At 38.0% G+C, this 9,758-nt stretch overlaps 1 protein-coding gene across 1 annotated transcript in view; it reads right to left on the reverse strand.

The window, feature by feature from the left end:
* SPON1 (spondin 1) overlaps window positions 1-8,485 on the reverse strand; it is a 223,804-nt gene extending 215,319 nt beyond the window's left edge. Inside the window, exon 1 of the mRNA XM_035328572.1 lies at window positions 8,405-8,485. The gene's annotated coding sequence lies outside the window, so the exon portion shown is untranslated. The remainder of the gene's footprint in view (window positions 1-8,404) is intronic.
* Window positions 8,486-9,758: the final 1,273 nt, after the last annotated feature.

Here is a 9,758-nt window from a genome sequence, read left to right on the forward strand (position 1 = left end):
GAAACACACAAAAATGATAAAAGCAAATATCCACAAATAGGACGTAAGTAGTCGTGTTAGTGCTCATTGCCATTTTGGAATTTTATGGTAAAACAAAACCACAATACTGTTTAAAAGAGATAAACATCATGTGTTTCCACAAACATATTCCACGTGCGTGGAATAACTGCGTATTTACTCGGCCCAGTAAACAAGTCATAAACTAGACAGCTTCCATCCTGCCTAAGTGAAAAGATAATTTGATACTAGGAAATAATCTCTACCAAACTTTCTGCAAATCAAATTCTCTATAATAAAGTTTATTTTTACATGTACTCCACGACAACATTCAGTTTACACATTTTACAGCAAAGATACCTTTTATTACGCTGAATTATTCCAAATGAGTTAATACAAGCTTCAGCATTAATGTTTTCTCCCCCACCCTGCAACAATTTCATCCTCAATCTCTGTGAACCCCATTACATAAAATCTTATTCTTCTAATGGGCTGGCATTTATTTTTCATTACAACATCCCATCTAGATTTTATTCCACACAAACCAGCATGTCTGTTTAAGAAATCTTCAGGTTTAAGAGAGAAAGCCTTTGCAGTACCAGAGCATTAACAGTCACGACCTTCTTCACCTCACAACCCTGCGCAGAATGTTGTAACTGCAAGTAAGAAGTTTGATAAGCTTGGAAAAATTAAATAAAAAGCAAAATCAAAAATTATTATGTCTGCTTATAATTACTAAAAAACAAAAAACTACATGAGAGACTATACTTGTACTGCCTGGAAAGTCACTGTTCCTGTTCTCCAGAAAATTAATATTCTGGTGAGAACAAATTCTAACAGAGGTTTTTTTTTTTTTTTTTTTTTTTTAAGTAATAATAATAAAAAAATAAAAAATAAAAATCACCCCCCAAATTCCCAGAAAGGCTTATTTTGAAGTAACCAACCACATTATTTAGAAAAATTCAAAAGCCCAAGTTCAGAAGTTTCCAGAACTTAAATTTCCTAGGAAAGTATAAGATTCTTAGAAATATCAGAAGGCAACAAAAAAGTTTCAGAATAAAGAGGTCTCCCAGGAGGATTGCAACAGAAAAAAAATAAAGTTTGTTGAAACATTTTGATGTTTGGTAACTTCATATCACACAGCTGGTGCAGTACGCTGCATAACCAAGTTGGAATTATGAGAAAACTTGATAGTCGCTATCAGGGCAATTCTACATCAGCAAATTAGGAACTCCCAAGACCTTTTTTGCTTCATGGTGAAGAATAGAAAAATTCTGGTAACATTCCAGCGTGTTATGAAATGTCTGTGTTCCACACAGTTTTTTTGTTTTTAATAGTTTTTTAAGCACCCTTTCATAGAATTGTGGTCATCCCCCCAGCACACAGGGCAGCTGCAGAACCTGATCAGTTCAGCATTTGCTTTGAAGCTCTTTCAGCTGATACCAATCTACTTCTGCTTCCAAAGTAGCAGAGCATGGCTAGATCTACTGCAAGCTAGCAAGAGCAAAATTACAACAAAGACATAAAATCACAGGGGCAAGATGAGATATTAAGTCATTTTTGCACAAGACATTTACATGGGGAACAGTAATTACCTACAAAAAAGTGCACACAAGCATGTTTGCTAGCTTAAACATGGCATTTGGACTTATTTTTACCTAAGGAACTATTTAATTCAGTGTTTCTTTAAAACTCAAGTCCTTTTGTTGGATAGCATCTTTGATCTTCACCTGTACAAACAATAAAGAATCTTGATACTGCCTTTGCAAGCTGAGCCACTCGGCAGTGTTCCTTTTCCTTACTGTAGGAGATGCGCCAGTATTTCACCGACATAGATGTCTACGCTTTGCTTGTTGGATGAGATAGGTAGTTCTGTTTTCTGCCCAGCTTTAATTACAAAATCATAGATGTTTTCAGATAGGCTTTGAATACATTTATAAGGAACAATAAATGGGGGGGAATATGAATGAAGGTTGTTTTGTTGTTTAATTCTGAACATGATTTTGCTATTGTTCTGTAGTTGAATAGTTACCAACATTCACAGTCCAAATCTTGGCACGAGCAAAGTCAATCGCAAGACTCCTGGTGGTTTCAATGGGATCAGGATCTGGTGCCCTAAAGCAACTGGCCTCTTCCCCACATTCCCCATGAGAAATATGTCATTTGTTATGTGGCATTAAAACTGAGTGGTATAATGCCTGTTCTTTGCATCATTTTACTGCATGCAAACTGTAGCTTAACATCATATTATAACACAATTCACATAAAAGTTGCCTGGGAAGAAGCTGCAATATGGAGAAAATAACACTTGCCAGGGATGGTAATTATTTTTACATCACAACCTACAGAATTACAGCAAGATTTGCCTTCGCTAAATAAGCAATTCTGGGAGAATACAAGTGACTTTGTAGCTAAAGGCACAGTCTTACTGAACGTGTTCAATGGGGAAATATTTTGTAACACATTTATGACTGCCCCCATGAGAGGCAAAAGCTAATAAAATCTTCTTAATAGACAGCAGACAAAACACAGAGCATTTGGACTTCCCTGTGGTACCTGAGGGTGAACTGATGGGGGCTGAACAGGACAATTCCAGGTGACTGAAGTACGTGGAGGCAGCACTGGACATCTCAGTGGCCAGGACTAAAATTTATCAACTCCTGCTGTTTTCAGAAAAGAAGTAAAGAATCTTGGAAAAATCATTTCTTTTAAGATGGGTGGGAAAGAGACTGGGGAGAAAGCTGTCTTGCCTGCCTCATCTTTTAGAAACATGTCCAGACAAACACAAATGAGAGTGCCTTGACCAGCAAGAACTTTGCCTTTCTAGAGATTAAGTATTGAACAAGTACTGTTACTTTAGAAAAGCTTCTTTAGCTGTAGTTCACAGTTCTCTAGCTTTAAAGAAACAAAAAGCTGTGTCTGCTCTGAGCTGATTTAGTTCTAAGCTTCAGCTCTTCCAGATCGGTAGTAAATATTCTCAATTTCTACTAATAATAAATAAAAAAACCCTCTATTTTATAAAGTTTGAATAAATCTTATGTAATAAATCATTTCCAAGATTTCCAACGAGCATGGTACCAAAAATGAGATGTGTGGCAAATGCTACAGGTGTCCTTTCTTCATCACATCTAGATATCACTCTAGTAATAACTAAAGAGACACAGATGATCACCTAGCACTATTTATATGTGAACTTCTCAATCAGGTGGTAAAATCTACCCAAAGATGATCATATTCAGAACTACTGTCTTTTAACAGGCTTGAGTGCATGGGTGAAACAATCTGAAGCCTCCAGTTAATTCCGCAGGACTCACCACCAACAACCATACCTGCTGGCACCACTGCACCGGTTCCTAGACTAAGTGAAAGAGCCTTTTTCATAAAGCTCTAAGGGCACCAGAATCTTTACATCATGCCAGTGCTGGTACAAAGTTTTCTGTCAAATACCTTTGCTGTCAAATGTAGCATGTAACATTTTTATACAACGTTAACAAGTATGCAAAGGACTTCATGTTGGAAAGAGAGGAATGGAAGAGACAAGCAAAGAAAGAAAGAACCGTGTAGAATACTAGCAGAGGTTTCCTTGCTAGCTCGGTTTGATTTTGTTTTCTGGTGGATGAGAATGAAATTCCTTGACTATAAAAAAACACAGCTTTCATTGATTTTCTGAACATGAAAAGATAAATTCTGCATGCCCCTAGCAAAGTTACTAACTTGCAACTACTCTACAGCTAATAGACTGTTTTTATAGTTTGTTATGTTACCTAGCAAGACAACAAATCGCTCTCACAGGATATTTGGTGAGAAGTTACAGGATCAGAAAATGAACTGTGCTTCACAAGTTGCTGAACAAGCTTTCCACCCCTCCCAGCTAAGGACAAAGACAGAGAATTTGGAATAATCAAATATACAAGGGATCTCACCACAACTAGTACACACTTTTCAGAATTTTAATCCTTAATAACTAAAACAAATGAAAAAAACAATCAAATAAACAATCAAATAAATATATACATGCATAGTTCTGGGTGTTTGGTCAAAACGGATTTTCACCTAAGCATCCTGACTGAGCTCATCAAGGATCAGCTTCTGATAAGCTTTCAACATGCCCTTTAGAACTCTCTAGAGAAAATATCTACCAGCTTTAAGAGCATAGAGACACCAGGATCAATTCTACTACAGTCGGAGTAACACAAAGAGCACTGAAATTGGGAATTTTATCATGTGCAATAAATCCAAAAACTTACTTTCACACCTCTGTCTTCACTCCCCACCAGCCACGTACTGAAACCAAATTTTGAAGGCAGCAGCAGCAAAGACCAGCTCTGCAGAGCGCAGCACAAGCAGCAGCTGTGGGTCCAACTGGAATGGGGTGCTGAGTCCACGGGGGTGGGGATGTGCAAGGTGAGGCTGGTCAGGGCCAACGAAGCTAATTCGTGCCATCTGGCCTCCCCTCCCAGCCAGGTGTGTGCCCACCTCTCACTGCCATGGAGAGGTGCTGCAGAGGGGTTTCACGGGCAGGGGATATTCCAGGGAATGCAGAGGCTCCAAACTGGGAAAGAGACATGGCATGGGAGATTTGGGGCAGGCTGGGGTTTGGGCTTCCCAGGAGGGGAGTCTGAGGAGGACAGGGGACCTTTAGGGCACCCTGAAGAGCCCCCAGGGGCTGGGCAGGCTGGAGGGAAAGGCTCCCAGCTGTAGCCAATGAGCCCCATCGGGCAACACGGTTGGAAGGGCAGAGCCTGCAGCCAGCCAGGTCCCCAGCAGGTCACAGGGTCAGTGCCCCGAGGATGCAGTTTTTGCCAGGGAAGTAGGGTGAATCACTTGGTTTAAGATTTACATTTAAAAGTTTGCCCTACAGCTTTGTTTTCCTGCTTCAGATATACTTCCAAGTAAACCATCCCAGGTTTCAGATACACTGAAATGCTTGATGGTGGCTTTGTTTTTCCCCCTGAACACTAACACCTTTTTCATGCTACATGTTACTCAAAACTATCTTAACAGATTTTCCTCTGGGAACCTGACTTTTTTAAAAATTATTATTATTTTTAAACTAAGTTTTAGCTCATCAGCATCATTTGTCACCCAACCCTTTCACAGGCAGACTGTCTCTAAAAGGTAAATGAATTTGAAGGAATACTTAAGCTTCAAATGACCCAATGAATATGTCTGATGAAGACCAGGACACTAAAACATCACACCCTTTGGAAAGGGTTACAACTCTCAACAAAGGCTTAAATTTTTGATGGCCTGTTGCTTTTAATTTTATTTGTCATTGTGTACTATTCAGAGTGACATATTGGCATGGCAGCAGTTGCTCTAGATTGACACACCCTTAAATTAAAACTAGGAACAGGAAAGATCAAGAATGCTTTGATGTTTGCAGAGTTTTAAAAAAATAATCAGGCTTTGTTATCGTGAAATGGAGTAGCACTTTGGAAACCCCACACTGCCTATCTCACCCAAATAAAACTTACTCATGCTCGTAGGAACAATGTTATGAATTCCCAGTGAAGATAGGTTGAAAAAAACAAAAAAAAACATTCACGTACAAAGAAATGTTGCATGTCTTGGATTTTCAAACATTAAAACACAGTATGTTCATTAACAAACATCTGTTCTTATTACAACACGTTAAACCAACTTTTACAGAAAACATTCTATATGTTTAATTGTTAGCAGATGTAGCATGCTTAGAAGTATTTCTTCAAGTATGTAATTTCTGCAAAGGTGACTGCTTCATTATTGTATCTAGTTGCACCCTTTCACCAAGGCAGCACAAGCACCCACAGAAGGGGATTCGTTGCCACACAGCTTCAGCATATATTGCACAACCACATGCAAAATCCACAGAATCCAGCCTAAGCAGAAATCCAAGCTGCTTTAAATTCCTTGAAAAGCTTCCTTTAAAGCTACAAATACACATTTCGCTACCTGAACATTCATTTTAATTTTTACTGTCACTTAACTTTTGCCTTTTGATCTCTGTATTTGCCTAGAATATTCTGGGTTGACACTGATTCAGAATTACTAATCTGAGCAGTCATCTGTCCAAATGGAACCACCGCAAAGTGCTTGTTTCAGTCCAGGATCATCTGGAAAAATGTTCCCGATTTGGACAGCAGGTTGACTACACAAGCAGTAAATCATACACGGTGGATTTGAAGCCAAACAAGAAGGTCACCTAACACGTACAGCTGGATTTTTCCTGTTTTGAAAGGCTGCTACTTTTGGAAGATGGATGGGAGCCTGAAGACAAGACTGAGGAGCTAAAAAATGAGGGGAGGGAATAGTCCCAACAAATGGGATGGCCAGAACTTAGAGGTTTCCCAATACAACACGAATAGAAGAAGGATGGTTTTGTGTGTACTTCTTGATTATTCTTCACTGTCTTTTCTGCGCATCTTTTGCACTTTGACAATGATTAAAATGTGGCTGCTCTATAAAGTCTTCAGCAAAGCCTGTATGCCCTGAATTTCAGGCTTTTGCAAGACAGCGATGAGGTTTCAAATCTGCTGGAGAACTCTGGGGAGTGTGAAAAAGAACTAGTTTCAGATTTAAGAAATTTGGGCAGAGAAGTACTTATTTCAGAAAGGAAGGCTAGGTTAGAAGGCAGAAGCCTTGGCATTATACCTCAAAGCACACACTTTGAGATATAGCTGATTTCTTTCTACAGCAAATTGGTCTCAGTAGTAAAGGCTGGATATAGTTCTGCAGCTGAGGGAATACACATCCACAAGGTTTCTAACACAGCCTATGACAAGCTACAGAACAGATTTGGTCCTTGTGGACAATCAGCCATATCTCATCTTAAAGGACAAACCCCTATATACAGCTCTTGCAGATAAGGGAAATAAAATGGATTTATTTTTCTTCTTGGTCATCACCAAAACAGCTGTTCAGTGAGTTCTGGTCTCTTGCAGAAGTTTTCCTTTATCAATGAAGATGGACAAAAAATAACAAACACAATGCAACACTTGCATCCTAGCCTGAATTTTCAGATACAGGACTTATCAAGTTACACTTTCAACTGTAAATATACTTGACATTTAGTTCCTGAAATAAAGTAAATATGGGACCCAATAGTGTCATTTTTACAGAGTAGAAATGCATGTTAGAGCATATATCAAAAGTGAAATTCATTTAACTAAACAGAAAAGAATAATCCAAAACCGACAAGGGATATGAAAAAAGGTTGATACAAAACATTTCAAAGATTCCTCACTGGGTATCCCTAAGGAGTAGAAGCCGTTAGACCATCAAAGAGCATTATCATTCTACCTACAGAGACTCTTTTTGTAAGACATTAAAGTTACACTGCTGAGACTTCACTGTCCATTAGAATCATTTTGATATTCTTACGTTGTTTCCCCTATGATATTACACCCTTTGTACTTGCTCATTAAGTCCCAATACTTGTTTATCAAAAACATGTCAAGCCAACGACAAATCTGGAGTTCAAATTTAGACAATGCATATGATCAAGGAAAAAAACCTCATTGAATTCTCTCTCCTGGTGTGAACTCATTACTGTGTATTTACATAATGTTGTTTTCAAAGCCAGTGAAATGACATTCTGTTATTGAACCTCAATGGTTTTCCTGCATAAAATCCAGCAATTACCCTTATCAGGTAAATCAAGTACCCAGTAAGCGAGACGATCTAAGCCCGATCAGTATGATAAAAACTTTCAATGTCTTCATAAAGGTCTCTGCCTCCATTTTTAAATGCTTTTTTTGATAACAGAAGCATCTTGTTCATAACACACTCAAATACTTTTTTTTATATATTCAAATGAGTTTTCTTGCAATTTCACAGCTGTTAAGCTTCAAGTTATTCAGAGCCTCATGTCACAGTTCATCACCCCTCTAGAACCTATGATATCAAGTGTAAATTTAAAGTTTACTTTCTTTGCTGCGAGTAATGATTCCCCAGGAAATGAGCAGAATTCATTATGTGGTTGTATTCCACAGAGAAACACCTTTTGAAAGAATCTCATTCCAGACATTTGAACATAACTTGCAATCAAGTATTTAGAGCTTTGCACGAAATGCTATGAAACTTAAAATCTACTGAAAAAAAAAAAAAATCCTTCTTATGCTTTGGGTAAAGGTGTGGGAACCATTCAGTTTGTATTAATTGTAAACGCAATTTAAATTCAGTATATGCTTCACAAACATGGGCTGTATCATGGTCATAGAAATAATATGACCTAAATATCTGATGAATTTTCAGAAGCAAGGAATCCCTGATACTTGACACAATACATCCCAGAGGAAGAAATAGCATGTGTCTTTGCAGACAACGCAATGCAAAAAGCACCAAGCTAGCCTCAACCTCCCTCTTCCCACACATCTGCACGTTCCCACTCTGGAGCTGCCCCACGTCCCCTCACTGCTGGACTCACCCTGGAATTCGGAGAGTGCCACTGTGCCTGTGATGAAGCCAGACCAAAGGGGACCAACAAGGCAGGCTCAGATCTTCCACCATTCCTGTAGAAAAGATCAGATTAATATTTTCATAAACCAAGTCTACAGGAAGTCAGAAATAAATTGCTTTTCCAATCAGTTTGTACTTCTAGTATCATTCAGGAAGTTCCGTAATTTTGACTATTCTAACCAGTCCTGGTAAATATCTCAGTTAAAAAAAAAACAAAACAAATCTAATCCAAACATCTAAACTCAGCACTATTTATTCCAGAATGAGCCTGCCAATCAAAACAATCCTGGTGCAAAGGCAGAGTCTAAGATCATTTTAGAAACTGCTTTAGCTGTTACAAATTCCCCAGTACCAACTAGCAAGTGCAAGGACAATGAAATTGTCTGGAGGTATAATACATATATCTTCGTTCCTATTCCGACTAGAAAATAAAAGCAAAATTTCAGTAGGGAAAAGAATGTGCTTCTTTGTCCTTGTTATATCAGTATGAAGTCTATTAAGACAATAAATTCAGAGTTCTCACTAAGCTATTCTTAAGCTGAATGCATCTTTCTGGGCTAAATCTACAAAGAAATGAACTTAGGTTCGCCCCTTTTGATTTCTCACTTTCCTTTTCAGATGAGTTTTTCAAACTGAAAATTCAGGGCTAACAACTATCAATTTCTATTGGCAAATGAAACCATCTGGGACTTGAGCAATTTTTTCTGTGGGTTACCAGAAGACTACCTCATTTTATTTATATGTAAATGAAGAAAAAATAAAACACACAGAAAGGAGGAAATTTGGTGGTTGTTTTTCACTTTCTCTACTGGACACTCTACTACTGGATAAATGCTTTCATCCAGGTTGTGTACAATTCACAGTGTGGTCTATATGCACCCTGTGTTAACGTAGGAAAGTAATTTTATTGCCCTTTCATTCTTCTCCTCATCTGAGAAACAAGAATGTAATTATCTACAGTGGAGTCCTAATCTTGGCTGGGGTGATAAGAATCAATTGTTAACCCAGTGTCAGATTCAGATTAATAAAAAAAAAAAAAAAGGAAAAATAAATTTAAATAAGACACAAGAGCAGGTTTTAACATGTATTATTGTCCCCAAATCTCACCTCCTTAAAGACAGCATGTACACTTGTGTTATGCATATATTTTGGTGATTTGCTGATTTATGTACCAGTCTTCCCTTTGAGATTTTGTTATCATTCCAAACTGAAACCAAAATCTCTCCTATGTATACATGCACGTACATTATATTGCCTTAATTTCTCTAGGAGAATAAACTAAGAGCACTTGGATTTGATTTCCTTGTTTGGAATTAGCTTCA

This window comes from Oxyura jamaicensis, chromosome 5 (assembly GCF_011077185.1).
Source record: "Oxyura jamaicensis isolate SHBP4307 breed ruddy duck chromosome 5, BPBGC_Ojam_1.0, whole genome shotgun sequence".
NCBI lineage: Eukaryota > Metazoa > Chordata > Aves > Anseriformes > Anatidae > Oxyura > Oxyura jamaicensis.